The sequence below is a fragment of the Geotrypetes seraphini genome, chromosome 7 (assembly GCF_902459505.1).
Source record: "Geotrypetes seraphini chromosome 7, aGeoSer1.1, whole genome shotgun sequence".
Lineage (NCBI taxonomy): Eukaryota > Metazoa > Chordata > Amphibia > Gymnophiona > Dermophiidae > Geotrypetes > Geotrypetes seraphini.
In genome coordinates, this window is record NC_047090.1 from 139,175,193 (window position 1) to 139,200,332 (window position 25,140).

Here is a 25,140-nt window from a genome sequence, read left to right on the forward strand (position 1 = left end):
ACCCCCCCCCCCTCCCCGGTGCACGCTTACCTGCCATTTTTAATCCCTGGTGGTCCAGTGGTGTAAGGGGCAGGAGTGATCTTTCTGCACCCTGCCCCGTGCTGAGCCTCTCCGTCCCCATTCCCTTTTCGCAGCCAGCAGCGCACCTGACAGGGCCCAGCTCTTCCTGCTTGGCTCTGCGCTGCTTTCTGAATGGCCACGAAAAGGGAACGGGGCCGGAGAGGTTCAGCAAGGGCAGGGTTCGGAAAGATCGCTCCTGTACACCGCTGGACCACCAGGGATTAAAAATGGCAGGTAAATGCGCACCGGGGGGGGGGGGGTTAAAAAAAAGTTAGTCAGCCAGGAGACAGGAGGCATCCCTCCTGTCCTGGCCTACCACTAGACCACTACCACTAGGGTGCAAAGCCTGGCATGGAGTGAGGGGGGCTAGCTACAGAGCCTAGTAGGGCAAGGAGGGAAGAGGGCTGGGTGCAGAGCCTGGCAGGGAGGAGGGCTAGGTGCAGAGCTTGGAAGGGAGGGGGCTGGGCGCAGAGCCTGGCAGGGGAGGGCATGAGAGAGGGGGCACTGGGTGCAGACAGTGGCAGGGTATGGCACTTGAATATTAAGCTCCTGTCTTATATTCGAGTCAACCATTTTTCCTCCTTTTGGGAGGGGGGAAATGGGGGTCTCGACTTATATTAGGATCAACTTATATTCGAGTATATACGGTACTCTGCTGGAAGACTATCCTAGGCATCCATCACCCTTTCTGGTTACTTCTAGGTCTACCTCCTTTTACCCTCATTGTATGACCCATTTATCCAGAGATTTCTTTCAACTGAAAGGGGACCACCTCTTGTGCTTTTATACCATGAAGGTATGTAAATATCTGATTCAAAACTCTTCTCTGCAACTTCTTCCTAAATAAATAGATCAGCTAGGCCAGGGGTAGGGAACTCCGGTCCTCGAGAGCCATATACCAGTCAGGTTTTCAGGATTTCCCCAATGAATATGCATGAGATCTATTTGCATGCACTGCTTTCAATGCATATTCATTGGGGAAATCCTGAAAACCCGACTGGAATACAGCTCTCGAGGACCGGAGTTCCCTACCCCTGAGCTAGGCATTTAGATTATTCCTCCCCCTCCCCCTCAGTTTGTGAGTGGGTAGTTTATATACCTAGAATTTTGCGCCACTTGCACATTTAATTGGTACCAAATCAACAGTGATATATATATACAGTATGCCCTAGGGGCTTGATTCAATAAATGGCACCTAACTTATAGGCACCATTAAATGTGACTGTCAATCATCCACCAGGCTCTGTTTATAGAATCACGCCTAGCAGCACCTAGGCTTAAAACCTTAGGCACTCTGCCATTTAGGCCAGGGTTTTCTTGGCCTAAATGAGTTTGCCTAAGGCAGGCACCTACTCTTGCCTAAGTCAAACCTTAAACAAAATACACCCCTAACTATGCCTACTTGCTGGTAGACACCTTGGTGTAGATGCCTACCTTAAAATGGGTAGGTGCCTACTGAGTTAGGCGCCTACTGGCTAATTAATTTTTTTCAAGGTTTATTAAAAATTTGAATAATTGCCTATCAATATTCTAAGCGATGTACAATACAATTAAAAAAGAGGGAATACAAATTTTAAATGTTTAACAAGATATGGACAAAAACAAGCATAAGAACAGGAAATGAAAGGGGGGGGGGGAGAAGTACAATATAATCAGAAAAGGTCACAAAGAAGGATAATACAAAAGAGAGGGGGAAAAGCTATTCATAGCTGCCTTTACAGAATCTGTGGAGAAGCTTCAAGTCAATGAACAAAAGCATCTTTATGTAAGAAGCTTTTTAAAGCTCCTTTGAATTTATCAATATTTGATTCTTCCCTGAGATTAGAGGACAGGGAGTTCCAGATTAGTGGAGCTATAACGGTAAATGAAGTCGTACAAAAGGTCTTGAGGGAGGGGACAAAGAGTAAATTTTGAGAAGAAGATCTTAGGTTTCCAGAGAAGGTGTGCGGAATAAGTAATTTATCAATGAAGGCTGTCTGTCTATATATGAGTGTTTTGAAGGTGATACAGTGAGGAATAGGGAACCAATGGGCGTTTTTAAGTAGAGGGGTGACATGGTCATATTTCTTGGAATTGGTAATAATTTTGATTGAAGTATTTTGAATGAGTTCTAGGCGTCTGATTTCCTTTAGCAGTAATCCTTTATAAAGGGAATTGAAATAGTCTATTTTGGTGATTACTGGCGAGTGAATTAGGATGTTTAATGAACAGGGCTCCAAGAAACTGGAAAGGGATCTGATCAATTGAAGTTTGTAAAAACAATTTCTGACCATGGCACTAATTTGTTGGTGGAAGTTGAGCTTATTGTCATTAATCACACCCAAGATTTTTGCTGAAGATACCTCAGTGATCAGAGAATTGGCTATGCTGGTTGTGGCGGACAACTGCAAGTCCTTCTTCCATGGGAAGAGTAGGCAATTAGTTTTAGATGTGCTTAGGGACAGCATATTGTCGCTAAGCCAGGATTTAATACTAGATAATTTTGAGTTAATGGCTTGAATTTGGTTTTTTTTTTAAATGGCACTTTAAATTATTAGCGCTGATTAAGTCAATTAAACAATTGAATTAGGTGCCTAGATCGAAGAGGTTTAGATGGTATATAAATATTAATAATAAATAGATCATCTAGGCATGCCAATCTAGGCGCTTAACTTCTGGCACTGTTTTTAGAATCTGGGCCTAGGTGCTATGGTGTAAAGTAGAGCTTAAGTGCTATAGCACGTAACTGCAAAGGAGGCGGAACACAGGTGGGCCATTGATGTGTTGCCAAACAACTTGCACAACTTATAGAATAATATCATTTGCATACATTGATTGGCACCTAGGCGCATCTACTTACACCAGCCATTGACTTGGTGTTAGTGATTGTGCCTAACTTTTAGCATGCCCAAGCGGGTTTTCAGTAGTATTCTATAATGACTTAGGTCCTGCTAATTGGCGCTAAGTGCACCCCATTGTAATGCCTACTTCTTGGCACCAAAATATGGATTACGGAACCCTAGCAAGAAGATGCTTGCCCTCACTTACTGGCTATCAGTACAATACAAGCAAAAAGAACATAAGAATAGCCTTACTGGGTCAGATCAATGGTCCATCAAGCCCAGTAGCCTGTTCTCACGGTGGCTAATCCAGGTCCCTAGTATCTGGCCAAAACCCAAGGAGTAGCAACATTCCATGCTACCGATCCAGGGCAAGCAGTGGCTTCCCCCATGTCTTTCTCAATAACAGACTATGGACTTTTCCTCCAGGAATTTGTCCAAATGTTTCTATTATTTTAAGGTGTGTCAAATGGGATTCTCCCCATGTAATAGGAGCCCTTGGCTTAAAAGGAGAGGTCATATCAATTTGTGGGAAAGCTGTGGGAAGGAAGACAAGAGAGAGGAACTGGTTTTCAGTCTCTTTATCTCACCCTGAAAGTGGAGTTAAGTGAAAGAAGAGCAAGTAAAGAGATGAGTCGATTTTAAAATCTTTTGCTTTCTCTTAACGTGAAACTACACCTGATTTATAAGCGCTTGTTCCATTCTGTGAGCATGGCACTAAGTAACTCTTGTGAATTAGGCTCACAGTGGCTTTACCAGTTCTTTCTTATCAAGGTAACAGAGCTGACTTCCTTCCCATTGGGTTAATTCCAGACAATTCTATCTGTCTGCCTTTGTGGTCAACTAATCTCTGTGTACGATAAACAAACCCAGCAGTGCCTAGATTATTTTCCAGACAAGAGAAGAAGGGTCAGCATAAATACCCTAGTAATACCTTCTATTCCTGCCTGCTTCACCCACAGGCCTACCCTCAGCATTTATTCACTCAGATCCACACACTGCTTTACTTAAGATAACTTTTACATCTGAATGCTCTGATAGGCTTCTTCTCTGAAGAGCTGCATCAGCTGAAAATTTCTTGGGAGAGGTGCACAACCTTGTGAGCTTGATGTCTGTTCTTCCCTTCCAGTCCTTTATACCTGTGGCTGCATCTAGAAGTCCTATCAAATCCACGGTTATCTGTTCTTGTTTAAATTACACTTGAATAAATAGAGAAGACAATTTTTTCAGGATTCTAAAAACCATGCCCTGTATCTGAACGTTTCTTTGCAGCTTTAGTGATTTTTTTTTTTTTTTTTTTCTTTTTTTTCTATCTCAATTCAACCAAATTCTTTCCGGACTCCAGAGGACGACTAGTGGGGAAAAGCTGAATTGCAACTATTGGAAAACCAGATATTCAGAATCAGTAGAAAAGTAATAAGAGTTTCATCATAGCTTGAAGAAAAAAAGGTTTTTGGACCAGACAAGAGAAGAAGGGTCAGCATAAATGCCCTAGTATCCCTGTCTGCTTCACCCACAGGTCTACCTGCGCACTGCTTTACTTAAGATAACTCTTACAACTAAATTTTTTTTTCATGCACGAGGCTAGCTTAAGTTTGGTCTGGAACACTATTGCTGCTTTGCAAATTACATTACTTCTGAGAGTGATTTAGAGACTATTAAATTTATTTATTTATTTTTTGCCCTTTGGAAAATGGAAAAATTAGCTGCAATAAATCCTCTTCCTTCATTCTGTCATAGAACACCACATAACACAAACTCATCCTATTTTAAATAGTTATTTAAGTTTCACATTGAGATGGTGATGATTTTCCTGCAGGGTTATTATTCATTTTAACAACTCTTCTGCCATGCCATAACACATACAGGTAGGCCCAAATTCAGGCATAGGTAAGACAGCCAGCTGTCTAGGATGCCAAATTTCAAGTCGCCAAATGCTTGGACTAAACAGGAGCCTGAGTCTGGTTTCTTTATGACCATATGTTATGATCTCTGGGAAATAAACCTCTCTCTAGTTCTTCCTATGGACACCAATATCTTAAATCTGGCCCTGGCTATAGGGTATCCCACAGACAGTTAGATGTTCATGATAGCTACAATAAATATGTAATTTTATGTCATGCATAATCACTGGATGTCCTGAGGACCTGGCTGGCATCACCAAGACACTATGGGGGTAATTCTCTATAGGTTGCCTAATGATAGGCACTGGGATGATGCGTGCTAAGCTCCCTATCTGCCTTCTCATACAGTTTAAATTCCTATTTCTAACCTACAAGTTTGTTCGTTCTGCAACACCTCAGTATCTCTCTTCTCTCTCCTTATACATTTCCCTGAGAACTCTGTTCCTCAGATGAATTGCTATTATCTGTACCCTTCTCCTCCACTTCCCAATTCCAGACTTCGTTCCTTTCAGCTCGCTGCCCTGAATGCCTGGAATAAACTACCTGAATCCGTCCGCCATGCCCCTTTCCTTGCTCAAATATAGGCTGAAAACCATGCCTGTGACCCTATCTCCCAGGTTTCATCATCAGCTCACTGGCTACCCACAGCCAAACATTGTGTCTTCAAGGGCCTAATGCTAGTGTTCAAATCCTTGCATAACATGGTGCCAGGCTACATGACAACCAAGCTTCCTCTGTACGTGCCAAACAGGTCCCTCCACTCCCAGGATGAAATAGGCCTCAAAATGCCCCCTGATTGTGCCCTTCAACTGCAAACCGCCAAACGACATTCCTACTACCACTTCATACCAGGCCACTGGAATCAATTGCCCCCACAGATCAGATCCCTTGAAGGACTCCTCAACTTTAAGAAAGCAATAAAAACGTACCTCTTCACCTAAACTCCTGCCCTTGACTGATGGACTACAAAGAAATGTATATTGGTACTAGATCATCGGTGTGTGTCACAGTAGCATAAAAGCTTGTATTGAAAAATCTTGCACTGGCAAATTGTAACCAGTTAACTGCATCTTGCGTCTGTTAACCCATTCTGAGCTCGTTTGGGGAGAATGGGATAGAAAACAAATTAAATGAATAAATAGAGACAGCCTTCCACTTATAACCCTACTCCCTTCTGCCCACCACTTGAGCCAGCAGTTTAACCATCCCCTCCAACTATAAACCCCTACCCTGGCATCCTATTTGTCTGTCTCGATTGTTTAGGAGCAGGGACTGTCTTCTTTGTGACCCCGTACAGAGCTGCATATATCTGGTAGCGCTCTAGAAATAATAGTAGTAGTAGTAGTACCGTGTTTCCCCCAAAATAAGACAGTGCCTTATATTAATTTTAGGCCCCAAAAAAGCACTAGGTCTTATTTTTGGGGTATGCATATGATCGTCTCTCCCTTCCTCTCCTTCACCCCAATTCTTCTTCTTTGCTTTCTCTCCCCCCACATGTGCAGCATCTTTCCTCCCCTCCCTCCCATTCCTCGCGCAGCAGGACCCTTAAGCGAGCACCCCCTCCTCCCCCCCTGAACACCCGCACACGCCACGCAGCCGAATCCCCATCCTTCCCTCCCTCCCTTGCCTAAGTCGCAGAGCTGCATTGAATCGCATGTTTTATTGCATCCAGATACGAATAATGAAAAATATTGTTCGGCTGAATATGAATACCAAATAGAAATAATGGGCATTATGCTTTAACCCTTTATTTGGCATTGTTGCCTTAGAAGCTATGGCTCTTATGGGAGATCTGCATCTCCAAATGCCTGTTACTTGGCACTGTTGCTCTTGTTCAACATCAAGTTACGTAAAGCAGCCGTTTCACCATCTGCCAATTAAAGGTTAAAACAACAAATAATAAAAGAAGCAGCGTGAAATCAGAGGTCAGATATTTATTTCAGTAAGATTTAGAACAGCAGAGCCCCAGAATATTCATATTCAAAATTAAATCATTATTCGACTGAATACGAATAATGTATTCAGGGTCAAATCAAACTGAATACGAATATTCGGTATAGCCCTAAGTGCTTTAATGTGTAACTGCAAAATGGGCATGGGCAGGTCACACATTTAGGTACCAAACTTATAGAATACTCAAAACTGTGTGTCTATGTGCCAACATTTAGGTGTTAACATTTATACCTGACTTTTTACATGCTGTAAGTGTAGGTGCCCAAATGACAACTAGACTCTATTCCAGGGCTGCCAAAGTCCGGTCCTCGAGATCTACTGGCAGGCCAGGTTTTCTTAATATCCGCAATGAATATGCATGAGAGAGATTTGCCTGCATTGCCTTCTTGGTATGCAAATCTCTCTCATGCATGTTCATTGCGGATATCCAGAAAACCTGGCCTGCCAGTAGATCTCGAGGACCGGACTTGGGCAGCCCTGCTCTATTCTATAAAGAAGTATCTCTCAAACCTTTTTAGCTCTGGCACACTAAAGGGAGCAAATGTTTTTCCTGGCACATTATAATTGAAATGATAAAATTGCAAAACCAACAAAAATTTAAATTTGAAAGCTATTTATTTAACTGAAAACGCGACTCGATAGTCAACAAGTAAACATACATTTCATCATCCACCATTTGCAGTTCTCTTTTTTTTTTTCGATTTAGTTTCTGTCAGAGCTGAAAACCAAGTTCGCAAAGATAAGAAGAACCTTGATTGCTTTGTTGCTCAAGTTAGGATAACCATGCATAAAAAATAAAAATATCCTGCAAACAACGGGATGGTTGAATAGGCTGGAGTGAGCTTAGATGGCAACTTCAGCAGTTAGAACCTAGGACAATACCGGGTGGACTTTAGTCTGTGTCAAAGAAGAGACAAGTTGATTTGGTCATGTGTTTTTGATGAGAATGACTAGTGGGCAGACTGAATGGACCATTCAGGTCTTTATCTGCCGTCATTTACTTTGGTACTATGTTACTAAAACTAAAATTACTTGTCATTAGTTTTCAAGCACCAATCACATCAAAGAATGATGTTTGTCTGGGCAGTTGTATCCTTACACAGGCAGACGCTCATAACATTGACAGACTCTTGCGTATGCGACATACATGTCATCTATTCTAGTGTATACTTATGAAGGGAATTTTTAAAAATTAAAGTAGAAGTCTGGAATCTCTCGTGGCATGCAGTTTCAGAGACTCTGCTATAATAGAATATGTGTGCCCAGATGTTGTTATAACTAATTCGTTGTACGAGATATACAATGCTATACTCTTTAATTCGCTGTACGTAAAGTTTCTCTTGATTGTATTTACAGTTTCTTTTATTGTAAACCGCCTAGAAGTCGCAAGATTGTTGGCGGTATATAAGAATAAAGTTATTATTATTATTATTATTATTAATATCTTAGTGTACAGATTTTGGTCTGCACAAAAAGCAGATATAATTGGAATGTCTGTTTTGGACGTTCTGCTTTATATGTTTGCAGTACTACCTAAGGCCCATATTCTATAAATGGTGCCTTAACTTAGGCACCTAAGTTGAGAGGGAAATGCCGTTTGAGAGTTCTTTTAAAAGACATTTCCAGGTGCCTATCAACATCTAAAAAAAACAGTGCAGGAATCACGCCTCCGGAGGTGCCTATCAGTGCTTAATGCCACTGTAGACGTGGCTAATGTTGGACGTGACGTTAGACACCTGTAGGGCCCTCCATAGGCACAATTCACGTCAAAAGTAAGTGGCTAACATTTCCAGCACCTACCTTTGCCAGAGGTATGATTCTTTAAACTGCACCGTTTAGAGCAGGGATCTCAAAGTCCCTCCTTGAGGGCCGCAATCTAGTTGGGTTTTCAGGATTTCCCCATTGAATATGCATTGAAAGCAGTGCGTGCACATAGATCTCATGCATATTCATTGGGGAAATCCTGAAAACCCGACTGGATTGCGTCCCTCAAGGAGGGACTTTGAGACCCCTGGTTTAGAGTATCCGGGTCTAAATGCTCACAGCACTGCCTTAGCCACTAGACAGACGTCACTGCTACTGCTGCTGCTCTGGGAGGTCCACAGGTACGTCTGATCTCACGGGGAGGTCAGTCAGTTGGTCGGAAAGAGACCAAACCCGCACTGGAGAAGGGGAGGGAAGAGGACATTGATGCTGGGCCACAGTTTGGGACGGGGGGAAGGGGAACATGGATGCTAGGCCCTTTGTGGGGGAGAGGATGGGACATGGATGCTGGACTGCAAGGGGAGGAGGGAACATGGATCCTTGCCTGCAAATAGGGGGGAGAGTAGGGAACATGGATGCTAGGCCTGCAGGGAGAGGAGGAGAGGGGAGGACACATGGATGCTGGACCCATAAGTAGAGGGGAAAGGGTAAGAAGGAAGCTCAGGCCAGAAAAGGGGAGGGTGAGAAGGAAGAGATGCTTGACCATAGAGAGAGGGAGAGATATTAGACAATGGGGAGTAGGGAAGGGATTCAGGGTACAAGTGAGAGAGGTGTTGGGCAGGGTCATGGGACATGGATGCTGAACCCTCAAGTGGGTCGGAGGGCATGATAGAGAGAAGAAGAGAGAGTGACCAAAACAAGAAAAGGGTTGAGAAGGAAGAAAGGGATTCTTAGCCATTGCAGAGAGGGAGAGAGAGATGCCAGACTATGGAGACTAAGAAGGGGAATCAGGGTGCAAGTGAGAGAATGGTGGGATTTAGAGGGATAAACTGACAGAGAAAGCCTCACCTTGAAATAACAACATAACAGAAGAAAAGGAAAGGGAGAGGTCCATCCAGCCTATCTCCCTTGTCTTTTCTTCTGTTTTGTGGGATTTAGAGGGAGACAGAACTTCAATTAGAGTGAGAGATGGAACTGAGGAGACTGGAACTTGAGAAAGGAAAAGGCAGGAAGGGATTTTAGGCCTCAGGATAGGAGAATTCTATACAAAACACTTCAAATAAACTTTGCAGAATTTTGAAATATGCACAGAATTTTAAAAAGTTTTGCACAGAATTTTGCCAGGAGTAGTTACCATGTTTCCCCAAAAATAAGCCCTAGCATGATTTTCGGGGTAGGTCTTAATATAAGCCCTACCCCAAAAAATAAGCAGCGCTTCCCACCCCCACCCCCGACCCGATCCATCTCTCCTTCCCATCTGAACCTCGAGACCTAAATAAATACCTTATAACAAAGCAGCAGTGTTGGCAGCAATCTAGACAGGCTGCTTTGTGGCCTTCTATCACCCGGGCGTTCCTCTGCTGCATTGCTGATTACATCATCAGAGGAACGCCCGGAAGATATAAGGCCGTGAAGCAACCTATCTAGATTGCTGCTGACACTGCTGATTTGTTATAAGTATTTTAGTCTTGCAGTTCGGATGGGAGGGAGAGATGGGTCGGCAGGTGGGGGAAATAGAAAGATGCTACATGGGGGGATGGGAGGAAGGGAGGGATAGAAGCTGCAAGGGTTCTGCTGCACATGTGATGAGAGGGAGGGAGGGATAAAAGCTGCAAGGGTTCTGCTGCACAAGGGATGGGAGGGAGGGATAGAAAGATATGCACAAGAGGGATGGGTGAGAGGGGAGGAAAGATGCTGCACATGTGGGGGAGAGAGAAAGGAAATAGGAAGGACTGGAATGGAGGAGAGGAAGAGAGAGATGATCATTGTACATGAAAAAAATAAGACATCCCCGAAAATAAGACCTATTGTCTTTTTTGGGCCCAAAATTTATATAAGACAGTGGTTAATTTTCTGTGCAACAGATGACTTGCAAGAAATGGAGTAAAGCTTGTAATGTGAGTGCTTCAGCCTTTACCCTGAGCAGTCAGGCAGTCGGGAAAAAACTGTTACTGGTGTTTTTTATAGCTTACTAGCTGACCAAGCAAGGTTGCAGTTATGAACCTGTGAATATAACCTTACTAAATTCATAGCTCTTCACATAGATGTAAATAGATGTAAAGTAATTGGTTGGAAGGGCTATCAGGTTAAGAAGTACAGGTGGAATTTCACATTCTTCCTAATTATAGGGCCCTTTTACAAAGCTGGGTAAAATTGGACTTAGCACACCCTTATGTGGGTCTTTCCACTGTAGAAGTTATAAAAGGCCTTTTTTGATTATTTTCATTAATGACCAATATTAGTGCATGTCAATATTAGTGCATGGTTATTTTCAAAAATTACGATGTGAGCACTTACTATCATCTATTTTGTAGGCAGTAAGGCCCTGATTCTATAAAGGGCGCCTAACTTAATTGATTAGTAGGCTTATTCTGTGCCAATATTGGCACTCAACACCTCATAATCAGCTTTAATCGGACCTAATTGAAAGTTAGGCACCTAACTTGAAAAACTCGATTCTATAAAAAGTAGGCATCTAGGCCAAAGTACCTACACTAAAAGTGGGCATGGTTAGGTGGCAGATCATGGACTTGTTTTCAAGTTAGGTGTCTCTTTGTGAATTAGTTCCATTCGGCTAGGGCAGGGGTCTGCAACCTTTAAGACATAAAGAGCCACTTGGACCCGTTTTCGAAAAGAAAAAAAAACTTGGAGCCGCAAAACCATTATAAAACAAATCTAACACTGCATATATTGTTTCTTATCTTAATGTTTAGATGCTGATTGGTCCGGCGGCACGGCGGGGCGGGGCCGCCGGACCAATCAGCAAGCAAGGCTTTCATCTGTGTACATGCTGAGCTCACTGCTCAGCATGGCTATTTCCCGCCGCGACGCCGGACTTGTAAGCTGCATGCCTGCATCGCCAGAATTTAGGTAGGCTGTTTTCATCCCCGTGGGAGTCCCGTGGGCCAGGGGGGGAACCCGCGGGATCCCCGCGATCCCCGTTCCCGTGCAGACCTCTATCACACGTCATCCTCCGCGCTTCCCATTCTTCAGGAGCGCGCCGCAGCCACTGAAAGACTCCGGCCCGCGTGACACACTACCGGAGCCACGGCAAAGGTGAAAAAGAGCCGCGGGTTGCCGACCCCCGGGCTAGGGTTACCAGACATCCAGGAAAACCCTGACATATCCTCTTTTTAAAGAACTGTAAGGCAGTTTGTCCAGGTTTTGAGAAGTCCCTGAGCTCGGGGCCACATATGGAGGCCCTCTGTGCATGCATGTATGTCAACACAATGTGAGTGACGTCATTATATCAATGTCCACGCATGCTCAGAGGCCTTCCAGACCTTGTGGAAGGACGCAGGAGGTTTGGCTGGGGGCGGGGCTGGGGCAGTATAGGGCGGGGCTAAAGCAAAATGGGGGTGGGGCTAGAGCAGGGTGGGGCTAGGTATCCTCTTTTTTTAAAGAGGAAATCTAGCAACCCTATGTTAGGCTCCGATATCGGTGCCTAACTTTAGGTGAAGAAAACCCTGGCATAAATATGGTCCACCTAAATGTTAGGACAGAGCTCTACCGAGGCATGCTTAGGTGATGTTAAGCATGATTCTACAATGGGCACCTAAGTTTCATAGAATCAGTGCTGATATTGGCAACTAACTATAGTCGGATTTTTATAGGATCAGGTCTTAAAGGCTCACGCGTCAACTGTGTGCTAATCAGTAAGTGTGTAGTAATGTATGTATATTAACTAGTTAGCACAGAAATACCCACTCTCTGCCCTTCACTCACCCCTTCAAAATCCTTTTACTGCATTAGGTGCTCGTTAGCACCTAACACAGCTTAGTAAAAGAACACCTATCTTGAGTATCTACTATAATAAAACGCTAAGCGTGCATACGCACGCCTACCTGCGTGTTCTGTGATCTGTATGTCCGTGGTAGGCAGGGGTGCGCATGCGCGCTTAACTATGGCAGTGGCCGATTGACGGAGGCAGGAAACATGCCGTTACTCCCCCATCGCCAGAGAAACTTCGCTATTGCTGGCCACATTAAACCGCGAGGAGGTCGTTGGGAAGTGGGCAGGTGCTGACAACGGCCATAGCGTGCATCGAATTGGCGCTCGGGGGCAAGGAAAATGGGAGACGGGCCTTAATGGCCTTTCGCAAGCATGCCGGTGTGGGCGGCCAACCAGCTCCAGCTCATCCGCTGCAGCCAGAACTTATGGTTATTACAGTTTTTTTACAGCAGTATTTACTATTACACAAAATATACATATTTAAGGTGGTCAAATTCTAATTTAGAAACCGGCGGCAGGGAACACGCCGGCAACTCCCCCCTTATTCACTGTAAGCCAGTTCGTCATGCCACCGGCACACCCCAACCCCCGTTGAGCCTACCATCCAACCCTCCCACCGCAAGATGAACACAAACTTCCCGGCTGCAGCAGCGTCCACAGCACTCTAAACATTCTGCTTCGCAGCCTTCTACTGCCCTGATTTTCTCTGCCGCATCCTTAATGACATCATCAGAGACGCAGCAGAGGAAATCAGGGCAGTAGAAGGCCGCGAAGCAGAATGTTTAGAGTGCTGTGGATGCTGCTGCTTCCGGGAGGTTTGTGTTCATCTCGCGGTGGGAGGGTCAGTGGGGTCGGCTGCATGGCAGCGGTAGTGGCAGGGGGGATGGAAACATGCTGCAAATGCCGAATTCTACTGTACGGAAGAATGGGGGGGGTAGAAATGAAAGGTTCTACTGCACAGGGGGATGGGAGGCGGGCAGGCTGGCTTCGGGGGGTATGTGTGTGGGTGGAACAAAGTCTAAAAGACATTGAGGGGGGCATTGGAAGGGGGCACTAAGGACATAGGAAGGGGCACTGAGGGCACTAAGGACACAGGACAGGCACTGGGGGCACTAAGGACATGGGAAGGAGACACTGGGGGCACTAAGGACACAGGATGGAGGCAATGGGGCACTAAGGACACAGCACAGAGGCACTGGGGGCACTAAGGACATGGAAGGAGGCACTGGGGGCACTAAGGACATAGAATGGGACACTAAGGATATGAAAGGCGGCACTGGGGGCACTAAGGACATAGGAAGGAGGCACTAAAGACATAGGATGGGACACTATGGGCATAGGAAGGGGGCCGCAGAGAGACAGGCAGGTATAGCGCAACAGAGAAATACAGGCAGGCAGGCAGGGGGCCAGGGAGACAGACTGAAAGAAAGACAGACAGGCAGGGGGCCAGGGAGCGACACAGACAGAAAAATGACAGAAAGACAGACAGCATCCAAGGAGAAAGAGACAAAGAAAAGAAACCCCAGACAGACATCTACTCTAGCACCCATTAATGTAACGGGCTTAAACACTAGTAGTTAAATATTTATGTACTATAGTCGGATTTTTATAGGATCAGGTCTTAAAGGCTCACGCGTCAACTGTGTGCTAATCAGTAAGTGTGTAGTAATGTATGTATATTAATTGGTTAGATGCGCTGTCACACAAATATATGCACACATCCATAGGTATTCTAGAGAAAAACAGGGGTCTCAAGTGCTCACAGCCAGAAGCCTGAGATATACTTCAAAGCTAATGACTGATAGAGTGAGCTATCATCGGTCCCGTTTATGTTCTCTAAACCAATGGTTAGTGGTTATTAGTATTTTCTTCTACTTCTATTTCATTGTATTTTCATTCTTATTTGTTTTTTACTTGTTTTTTTACCCTTTTCAGTATATATAAATCAGTTCTTTTGCCAAACTATTCCAAAATTACTTAGCTTTTCTCTCCCTCTTTTTGGCTACGGAAGATCTCCGTTTCGCACCCATATATTAACAAGGGGCTTCGTCAGGAAAGCGCCAAAGGCCACTGCAGAAAAAGCAAAACAACTTTCATCTTAATTTATATACCGTTAAAAGGTTAGACTCAATGTTAACATTGTCACGTATAATTATAACTACTTGTGAATGACAAGGCTACAAGGCATAACTCATGGGGACTCTATCGTATCTTAAAGTCTTCTCCGTATTATTTATGTTACTGTTTCATTTTTAGTTTTTAGTTCTTTGTAAGTCATATCATTACATAATTCTATAGTTTTTATTTTATATTTGACTTCATTATATTCTATTTTGTATTTTATTTCATTTTATTCGAGCGAACCACCAGATACCAATTACTACCCTAACTTAGGGCAGAGCTAACTAGAAACAGCATAAGCGCAATCTGTGGACACGATTTATTACAAATACAGATTATCCAAACGTACCTCTTAGTCTCCCCAGCGCTGTACAGCTATTATTGTTGTTAAAGTGTAGAATCTGCTTTCTATCAGGATTCCCACAACGTGAAGAGCGGAGAATAAACTAAACATTGAGAATCCAGACTTTTAAATCTGGGGAAAGCGTCTGACATCACATCCGGCGAAAAAACCCGGATCAGACAAACCCATTCCCCACACCTGCTCGTGACTTCATTTTATGCTAATTCGCAATATTAAACATGAAATTTCCCCGACACTGCGTCAATACGATGCAACTTCATGTAAATGCTATGTAAATGTTTAGTTTATTCTCCGCTCTTCACGTTGTGGGAATCCTGATAGAAAGCAGATTTCAAACCTTTAACAACAATAATAGCTGTACAGCGCTGGGGATACTAAGAGGTACGTTTGGATAATCTGTATTTGTAATAAATCGTGTCCACAGATTGCGCTTATGCTGTTTCTAGTTAGCTCTGCCCTGTTAGGGTAGTAATTGGTATCTGGTGGTTCGCTCGAATAAAATGAAATAAAATACAAAATAGAATATAATGAAGTCAAATATAAAATAAAAACTATAGAATTATGTAATGATATGACTTACAAAGAACTAAAAACTAAAAATGAAACAGTAACATAAATAATACGGAGAAGACTTTAAGATACGATAGAGTCCCCATGAGTTATGCCTTGTAGCCTTGTCATTCACAAGTAGTTATAATTATACGTGACAATGTTAACATTGAGTCTAACCTTTTAACGGTATATAAATTAAGATAAAAGTTGTTTTGCTTTTTCTGCAGTGGCCTTTGGCGCTTTCCTGACGAAGCCCCTTGTTAATGTATGGGTGCGAAACGGAGATCTTCCGTAGCCAAAAAGAGGGAGAGAAAAGCTAAGTAATTTTGGAATAGTTTGGCAAAAGAACTGATTTATATATACTGAAAAGGGTAAAAAACAAGTAAAAACCAAATAAGAATGAAAATACAATAAAATAGAAGTAGAAGAAAATACTAATAACCACTAACCATTGGTATAGAGAACATAAATGGGACCGATGATAGCTCACTGTATCAGTCATTAGCTTTGAAGTATATCTCAGGCTTCTGGCTGTGAGCACTTGAGACTCCTGTTTTTCTCTAGAATACCTATGGATGTGTGCATATATTTGTGTGACAGCGCATCTATATAAGATTTTAGTGTGATTCACAATATTAACAAAGTGGTGATATTAATTAGTTAGCACAGAAATACCCACTCTCTGCCCTTCACTCACTCCTTCAAAAACCTTTTACTGCATTAGGTGCTCGTTAGCACCTAACACAGCTTAGTAAAAGAACACCTATCTTGACTATAGTTAAATATTTATGTACATGCACTGCTATGTATGACCTTTCTGCCCTTCTTGCACTGGGTTGCCTAGTTCTATTTATTTTGAATTTACTCACATCTTTTCATGGGTAGCTCAAAGCAATCTACATTTAGATACAGCAGATAATTATCGGTTCCCAGAGGTCTTACAATTTTAAGGGTTAGATTTATTAACATGAAGTGCACATTGATGTGATTAATGCATGCTATTTAATGTAAATCCCATTGTTCTCAGTGAGGCCTAGTTACTTGTATTAATGTGTATTTAACATGTATTAGCTTATTAATACAAGCTAGTAAGTCTAGCTTTAGCTTTGTTCCCAAGGCAACAATGGGTGAAGTGCTCAAGGTCACAAGCAGCATCTTTGGGATTTGAACCCTGGTTTTTTTGCCATTTCTCAGCCTGCTGTGTAGCGCTGTCAAGACAGTGTGCAATGAGAAATGACACATCATAGCTGTAAAATGTGAAGATGTTTTGTGAATGGAGGGAGCCATCCTTCTTGATGTGAATTGCTGTTCTTAAGGGTTGACAGCAAGCCAAAGCATAGAATGAATAATGAAAGATGATTTTAAGCTTTGTTGCACAGGGGTGTTGCTTCTCTAGCCTCTATTAAACATTCTCTTTGGCATCATCTCGTATAAATGTAATAGGACCTAATATTGAGGCAATATGGCAACCGTATTAATTTAAATATTGGCACTTAAATTTAATCCATATATTCAGTTCCACTAGTCAACATAAGGAGATCCTCTCTCTGTCTGTTGCAGCCATTGGGAGGCAGCTCCCTGCACCTCTCAGAAGGCTGAGGCTGAGCTGCAAGGCTTCCAGGCATCCCTTAACCTACTCTGGTAAGACTTCTACATGTTGCAGAAAGAAGACTATTCACTCAGAGAACAGTTAAGCTCTGGAACGCTTTGCCAGAGTTTGTGGTAAAAGCGGATAGTGTAGCTGGTTTTAAGAAAGGTTTGGACAAATTCCTGGAGTTAAAGTCCATAGTCTGTTATTAAGACATGGGGGAACATAAGAACATAAGAACATAAGCAGTGCCTCTGCCGGGTCAGACCACAGGTCCATCCTGCCCAGCAGTCCGCTCCCGCGGCGGCCCAAACAGGTCAAGACCTGTCTGAATCATCAGAAGGGGCTCCCTTGCCACCTTGGTTTCCCATTTAAGTCCTGCCTTCCTATCGAAGTCCTAGCCCTCCGGTCTTGCACATGCACGACCTGGTTGGTTTGTACTCATTACCTGGGTAACTTCCTATACTTGTGTTACATCCCAGCTCCTCCCTCAGTATCCCACGATCCCTTTATCCCTCAGGAATCCATCCAATCCCTTTTTGAATCCTTGTACCGTACTCTGCCTGATCACTTCTTCCGGTAGCGCATTCCAAGTGTCCACTACCCTTTGGGTGAAAAAGAACTTCCTTGCATTTGTTTTGAACCTGTCTCCCTTCAGTTTCTCCGAATGCCCCCTCGTACTTGTTGCCCCCTTCAGTCTGAAGAATCTGTCCCTATCCACCCTCTCTATGCCCCTCATGATCTTGAAGGTCTCTATCATATCTCCCCTGAGCCTCCTTTTCTCCAGAGAGAAGAGCCCCAGCCTATCCAGCCTCTCGGCGTATGAGCAGTGTTCCAGCCCTCTTACCATTTTCGTTGCTCTCCTTTGGACTCTCTCAAGTACCGCCATGTCCTTCTTGAGGTGCGGCGACCAATATTGAACGCAGTATTCTAGATGTGGACGCACCATCGCTCAATACAATGGCATGATGACTTCCCGTGATCTGGATACTATGCCCTTCTTTATGATTCCCAGCATCCTGTTGGCTTTTTTAGAGGCTGCTGCGCACTGTGCAGATGGCTTCAGTGATGCATCTACCAGCACACCCAAGTCTCTCTCGAGTCTGCTGTCTCCCAACAATACCCCCCCCCAATTTGTAGTTGAACAATGGGTTCTTTTTCCCTATATGCATGACCTTGCATTTGTCCACGTTGAAGCGCATTTGCCATTTGTTTGCCCAGTCTTCCAGCTTGTCCAGGTCCCTTTGCATGTCCTCACACTCCTCCCTGGTCCTAACTCTGCCGCACAGTTTGGTATCGTCTGCAAATTTTATAACCTCACATTTTGCCTCCTTTTCCAGGTCATTGATGAATATGTTAAAGAGTAAAGGCCCTAGCACCGATCCCTGTGGCACACCGCTCGTGACTCCCCGCCAGTCAGAATATTGACCTTTTACTCCAACCCTCTGCAGTCTACCCGACAACCAGTGCTTGATCCATCTGTGCACATCCCCTCCCACCCCGTGGTTCCACAGCTTCTTAAGCAGCCTTTCATGTGGCACCTTGTCGAAAGCCTTTTGAAAGTCGAGGTAAATGATGTCTATGGGCTCCCCATTGTCCACCCGACTGCTTATTCCCTCAAAGAAGTACAGAAGGTTCGTTAGGCACGACCTTCCCTTACAGAATCCATGCTGGCTTGTTCTCAGTAGGCCATTCCTCTCGATGTGCTCGCAAATGTCGTCCTTGATCATAGCTTCCACCATCTTCCCTATAATTGAAGTCAGGCTCACCGGCCTGTAGTTCCCGGGGTCACCCCTCGATCCCTTCTTGAAGATGGGTGTGACATTTGCCAATTTCCAGTCCTCTGGTACCTCACCAGTTTTCAAGGATAGGTTGCAAACATGTTGGATTGTGCCCGCTATTTCCTGTCTTAGTTCTTTTAGAACCCTTGGGTGGATCCCGTCCGGGCCTGGTGATTTGCCACATTTTAACCTGTCTATCTGTTTGAGGACATCCTCCCTACTTACCTCTATGTGCTCTAATTTTTCGGCCTGTTTCCCACTCATGAGCTCCTCTGAGTCTGGTATATTAGATGTGTCTTCGCTCGTGAAGACTGACGAGAAGAACGTGTTCAACCTCTCAGCTACCTCTTTTTCCTCCTTAATCACTCCCTTCCTGTCCCCATCGTCCAACGGCCCTACCTCCTCTCTCGCTGGTCGTTTCCCCTTAACGTAACTGAAGAATGCCTTGAAGTTTTTCGCCTCCCTGGCCAGCCCCTCTTCGTACTTCCCCTTTGCTAGTCTAACCTCCCGGTGGCATTCCTTTTGGCATTTCCTATGCGCCTGATGATTATCCTCTGTTGGGTCCTTTTTCCATCTCCGGAAAGATACTTTTTTGTCTTTTATCGCCCTCTTTACTTCTATTGACATCCAAACCGGGTCCTTTGATCGTTTGTTCTTGCAGCCTTTCCTGAAATTGGGGACATACATTCTCTGTGCTTCCTGCAGGGTGTCCCTGAATAGGGTCCAGGCGCTTCCCACAGTCTCCATCCTAGAGATTTTTTTGAGCTTCCTCCCCACCATTTCCCTCATAGCAACATAGTTCCCTTTCTTGAAGTTCAGCGCAGTTGTTGCGGTCCTCCTAACTATGGGTGTCCCTCTTTCTAATGTGAATTTGATCGTGTTGTGGTCACTGTTGCCTAGTGGTGCTCCCACTTCTACCTCTCTTGCAGGCCCCCCTAATCCGTTTAGGATGAGGTCAAGAGTAGTACCCCCTCGCGTCGGTTCTTTGACTAGTTGCTCCATGAAGCAGTCCTTCACAGTTTCTACAAATCCTGTCTCCCTAGTGCAGTTGGAGTGACCCGTACTCCAGTCAATCCCTGGGTAGTTGAAGTCCCCCATCACTGTTACACTTCCAGTCCTGCACTCCTGTCTCAATTCTGCTTCCAAGTCGTGTCCGACTCCCTCTGGCGTACCAGGTGGTCGATAGTACAGCCCCAGTTTTATGCCCGCACCCTTGTTTCCCGGTAATTTGACCCACAGCGATTCCAGCCCCTCTGCCTTCGTTGCCATATCCATCCCGACCGAGTGAATAGAGTCCTTTATATATAGTGCTATGCCTCCCCCCTTTTTGTGGGTCCTGTCCCTCCTATAGAGCTTGTACCCTGGCAGCGCTACATCCCATTGATTTTCCTCTGTCCACCAGGTTTCTACAATTCCATTTATATCCAGGTCCTCCCCCTAGGCCATGACTTCTAGTTCACCCATCTTGGCCGTGAGGCTTCTTGCATTTGCGTATAAGCATCGCAGGTCCCGTAGTTTTTCTTCCACCTCTGCATTTACCTGGGCCACTTGCCCTTGGATTTCTGGCAGTTTTCCCGCTCTCTGTGTTTCTGATTTGCCCTCAGCCTTTACCTTCTTTGCTTTCAGCTTCCCCACATTCCTGCCACCCCACTTCCCCGCTTTTCCTCTGGAATTTCTAGTCCTACCGGCCCCCTCCTGGGCTATCATCCCTTGCGCCTCTGTTTGATCCCCCTCGCCTTGTGGTACCTCTATATTACCCTCGGCTTTCGCCCTTATGCCACCCAGTCCCCCTGTGTCCACAAGCCCCTTAGTCTTCTCCCAGCAAGCTCCCATTACCTGATGTTTCCCTCGCTGTCTGATTTGGAGATCTTCCGGTCCCTCTGTTTCCTCCCTGCAGTCAGCCCGTTCAGCATCTGTTCTGGATACTGTTGTCCGAAGCGTCAACATCAGATCAGCTGTCGGCTTTCCCCCTCTCCTCAGTTTAAAGCCCTCTCGATCTCCTTCCTCAAATTGGTTGCCAGTAGTCTGGTTCCCGCTGTGCTCAGGTGCAGGCCGTCCCGCCGGTAGAGCTTGCTCTTTCCCCAGAAGGACGTCCAGTTCCTCACGAAGCGGAAGCCCTCCTCCTGGCACCATCTCCTCAACCATGCATTCACAGCTTGGAGGTCTGCCTGCCTCTTTGCATCTGCTCTCGGCACAGGCAGGATCTCCGAGAATGCTATCCTCCGAGTGCTCCGCTTCAGCTTTCGTCCCAGGACCCTGAACTGGTCAGTCAGTGCGTCCATGCTGAAGTGCCTCCGGCTCACATCGTTTGTTCCGACGTAGATTATTACCGCAGTCTCCTCTGTCTCTGCTCCGTCCAGGATCCTCTCGATCCTGTCAGTGATGTCTCGTGTCTTGGCCCCTGGGAGACAAGTCACTAGCCGGTCCTCCCTTCCTCCAGCCACGTGACTGTCTACCTCTCTCAAGATCGAGTCTCCCACCACAATAGCAGACTTCCCTTTCCTCAGCAACCTCCTCTGCCTCAGGTCCGTGTCCTCGGTGTAGTGTGGTGTCTCTCCCTCGGGGTCCTGGTGAGTCGCGGTCTCCTCCTCTTGCGTTGTCCCTCCGCTAGGTCCTTCCCCGGTGTCGCCTTGTGGATCCTGGGTCTCGTCTACCGACATCCGTCTGTGCTGCTGCTGATCCCGTTCCTCCACCGTCCTATAGGCCTCCTCAATGAATCTCTCGAGGTCCCTCACCTGGTCCACAAAGATGCCTGCTCCATCTGTGTTCTGGGTAGACCAGCTCGTCTCCTCTGTGGTGCGCAGTTCCTCCAGTCCTTCTAGTTCCTCTGCTTGCCCTGGATTGGTAGCATGGAATATTACTACGCCTTAGGTTTTGGCCAGGTACTAGTGACCTGGATTGGTCACCTTGAGAATGGGCTACTGGGCTTGATGGACTATTGGTCTGACCCAGTAAGGCTATTCTTATGTTCTTAAGACCCTCTAGCCCACATAATTTCTTTCCAAATTCTGTATTCTTTATGTAGCTAGACCTGTAGCTATGCTTCTGCTAGACTTTGGAATTCCTTTAGAATTACAAATAAAACGCAATTATTTGAAGTTCCGTAAATTACTTAAAACTTAGTCATTTAATAAATATTTAAATGTTAGATAGAGGGTTACTGTTAGTGATTACTCTAATTTGTTTTTGTAAACTGTATTTTGGAAATTTGATTGTTTTGTGAACTGTTCTTACCTCTTTCAGGTTTGACACAGTATATAAAATCTGTTATGTTATAATTTGGTTATACACGTAACTTAAAAAAAAACAAACACCCTATGCCACTGGTCTTCACTAATTTTTAAGTGAGGGTTGTTTGAGGTCCAGAAGAGCTGGAGGAGAGCTAACAAATGTCTTCCTACTTGGGGCCATGACACCAATAATGCTTCATGAGATTCATTCCTACCAGAACACCTGACCTTGGTCACAAAATGAACCAGAGAAATAGAAAGAAATGCATTTCTTCCTGAACAGTGCAAAATATAGAAAGCAAATGTAAATTCTCAAAACTGACATACAGTCAAACCTCGGTTTGCGAGTAACCCGGTTTGCGAGTGTTTTGCAAGACGAGCAAAACATTCTCGCAAAACGTGTCTTGCAAACCGAGTGCTGACTCGATTTACGAGCACCCCCCGATAACCGGCATCGCTCCCCCCGCTCGCAAAGGGCCCCCTCCCGCTCGAATCGGCACCCCCCCCCATGAGAACAGGAACCCCCCGCCCGACCAACTTTAACTCACCCCCCCTTTGGCACCGGCATGCAGCCCACAAGTGCCGGTGCCGCTTGAAGATCTTCTTCCTTGTCTCTTCCGGCTTTGAGCATGCATCTGCGCATGCTCAAGCCCTTCTAATTCTCCCTCAAAGCTGGCAGAGACAAGGAAGAAGATCTTCAAGTGGCACCGGCACTTGTGGGCTGCGTGCCGGTGCCAAAGGGGGAGTGAGATAAAGTTGGTCGGGCAGGGGGTTCCTGTTCTCGCGGGGGGGTGCCAATTCGAGCGGGGGGGGCCTTTGCGAGCGGGGGGGAGCGGTTCTCGTGCCGGTGCCAGACAGGGGGGGTGAATTAAAGTTGGGCGGGCGGGGGGTGCCTGTTCTCAAGGGGGTGCCGGATCACGCGGGGGGATGGGATTTTGCGAGCGGGGGGGGGAGCAGCGCCCTGGCCTCGGGGGGGGTGGGGGGTGGGAACGTATCAAAGCGAGTTTCCATTATTTCCTATGGTGAAACTCACTTTGATAAACGAGCATTTTGGATTACGAGCATGCTCCTGGAACGGATTATGCTCGTAATCCAAGGTACCACTGTATTTCAATCACTGAATTAAAAATAAAATTATTTTTCCTACCTTTGTTGTCTGGTGATTTTATTTTTCTAATCATCTTTTCCCAGTCTCTGGTTGCACTTCATTCTGTTTGTGCTCTTAACTCTGTTTCGAGGGCTTTCTTATCTATTTGCTGTTTTCTCTCCTTCACTTTCTGCTCTACATCCATGTTTATAATATGAAGAAACGGACTGAAATCTCAAGAGAGTAATGCATGAGATCTATTTACATACACTGCTTTCAATGCATATTCATTGGGGAAATCCTGAAAACCCAATTGGATTCCGGCCCTTGAGGACGGAAGTTGCCCATGTCTGGTCTGGAATCTCTCTGTGTTTCCCTTTCCCCTCCACATACCTTAGTTTGGAATATCTCCCTTTTCCTTCCCTTCCCTGGTCTGGCATTTCTCTCCTTCACTACCTCCCCCATTCAGTGGTTTGACATCTCTCCTCTTCCCTCCTTTCTAGTATCTCTCTTCCTCCTTCCTTTTCATCCCCTTGTCTGGCATTTTTCTCTCCTTCTCTTCCCCCTCCCATGGACTGGCATCTCTATCCATCCCATTCCCCTTCTTCTCCTGGAAGTCTGGCATTTTTCTTTCCCTTTTCTTCCCTATCCCCACAGTCCAGCATCTCTTTATTACCCTTCCCATATCTCTCTCCCCTCCTTCCCTTTCATCCCACTGTCTGGCATCTCTCTCTCTTTCCCTCTCCCCTCCCAAGGTCTGGCATTTCTATCTTCCCCTTTCCTTCCTTCTGCTGGAAGTCTGGCATCTTTCTTTCCCTTTCCTCACCATCCCCAAGGTCCAGCATCTCTCTATTACCCTCCCCAAGTGATTCACTCCTCCGTGGAGTCCAGTGCTTGCTCATCATTCTTGTTCCCAGCAGCGCTGCTTTTACTCTTCGAGCTGCTGGCAGTGTGGGTGAAGTAAACACGCTCCCTTTCTTTCTGCTACTGCTTTCTGTCCCCACATCTAAAAGGATGAAGACACTGGCCTGTGGAAAAAGCAGTAATGATACTGCCCAACTTATCTGTTTCTTTGTTTGTTTCATCTAGAAGAGATATTTACGCTAATGTTTTATTGTGCGGCCGGTGATGATTTGACTGTTTGGGCTGTTTTAACATACATGATGTTTTAAGAGTTTGTATGATTACTAATGTATATTGTTTTGTACTTTGTGTTGTATTTTTCCTGAAGTGTTTTTGTCTCCGGTTGTTTTTAATTATGTGTGTTTTCTTGTTACCCGCATAGAATTGTTGGACATGCGGGCTATAAATGTTTTTAAATAAATAAATAAAAGATGTTGAATTAAACAGTTATAGCTCAGCTGCTGACATCCAAATAAAAATTGCAATACTGTAAAGAAAAACAATTAAAGACAGGTGGAGGGGCATATTAAAAAAAAAAAAAAAAAAAGGTCTAAGTTCCCGTTTGGCCTAAGTCCCTAGACACTGAAAGTAGGCAACAGGGAAATGTCCATTCTCCAAAAAAACATCCAAAATGAGGGTTTTTTTGAGAATGGCCTACCTCTACGTTCAGCAGTTTAATCGCCCAGACCACCACTACGTCTAACCTTAAAACACATTATCAACCAAAAAAAATCACCCAAGTCCCAAACGCCCAAAACAAGACCTTTTAGGTGAAGGAGGGGCCAGTCCTTCGCCTAAAAGCAGGATTCTGTAACCGGCATCTGTCAAAAACAATGCCGATTATAGAATCCTGTAACTGGTCATCGTACCCCCCCCACCCCAATGCCTGTCAGGAGGGATCCCAAACCTTCCTGCCAGCAAACCTTCCCCCCCACCTGACCTGCTCCCCCGGCCCCCCCACTACCCCCCCAACTAACCTCAAAAGTTGGATGGGCGGATGGACAGGTCTTTTTTCTGGCAGGCCAGCAGGCCCGCCATCCTCAGAATATCGGGCCTACCCCTTCCTGGTGCATTGTGGGATGCACCGAGTAGGGGCCTTAGACAACTGTGCTAACTGGAATTG

General features: G+C 45.1%; 1 protein-coding gene across 2 annotated transcripts in view; it reads left to right on the forward strand.

Annotated features, from left to right (window-relative positions):
• Positions 1 to 25,140, forward strand: part of SAMD4A (sterile alpha motif domain containing 4A) — a 382,186-nt gene that overhangs the window by 195,072 nt on the left and 161,974 nt on the right. The gene's annotated exons all lie outside the window — the stretch shown is intronic.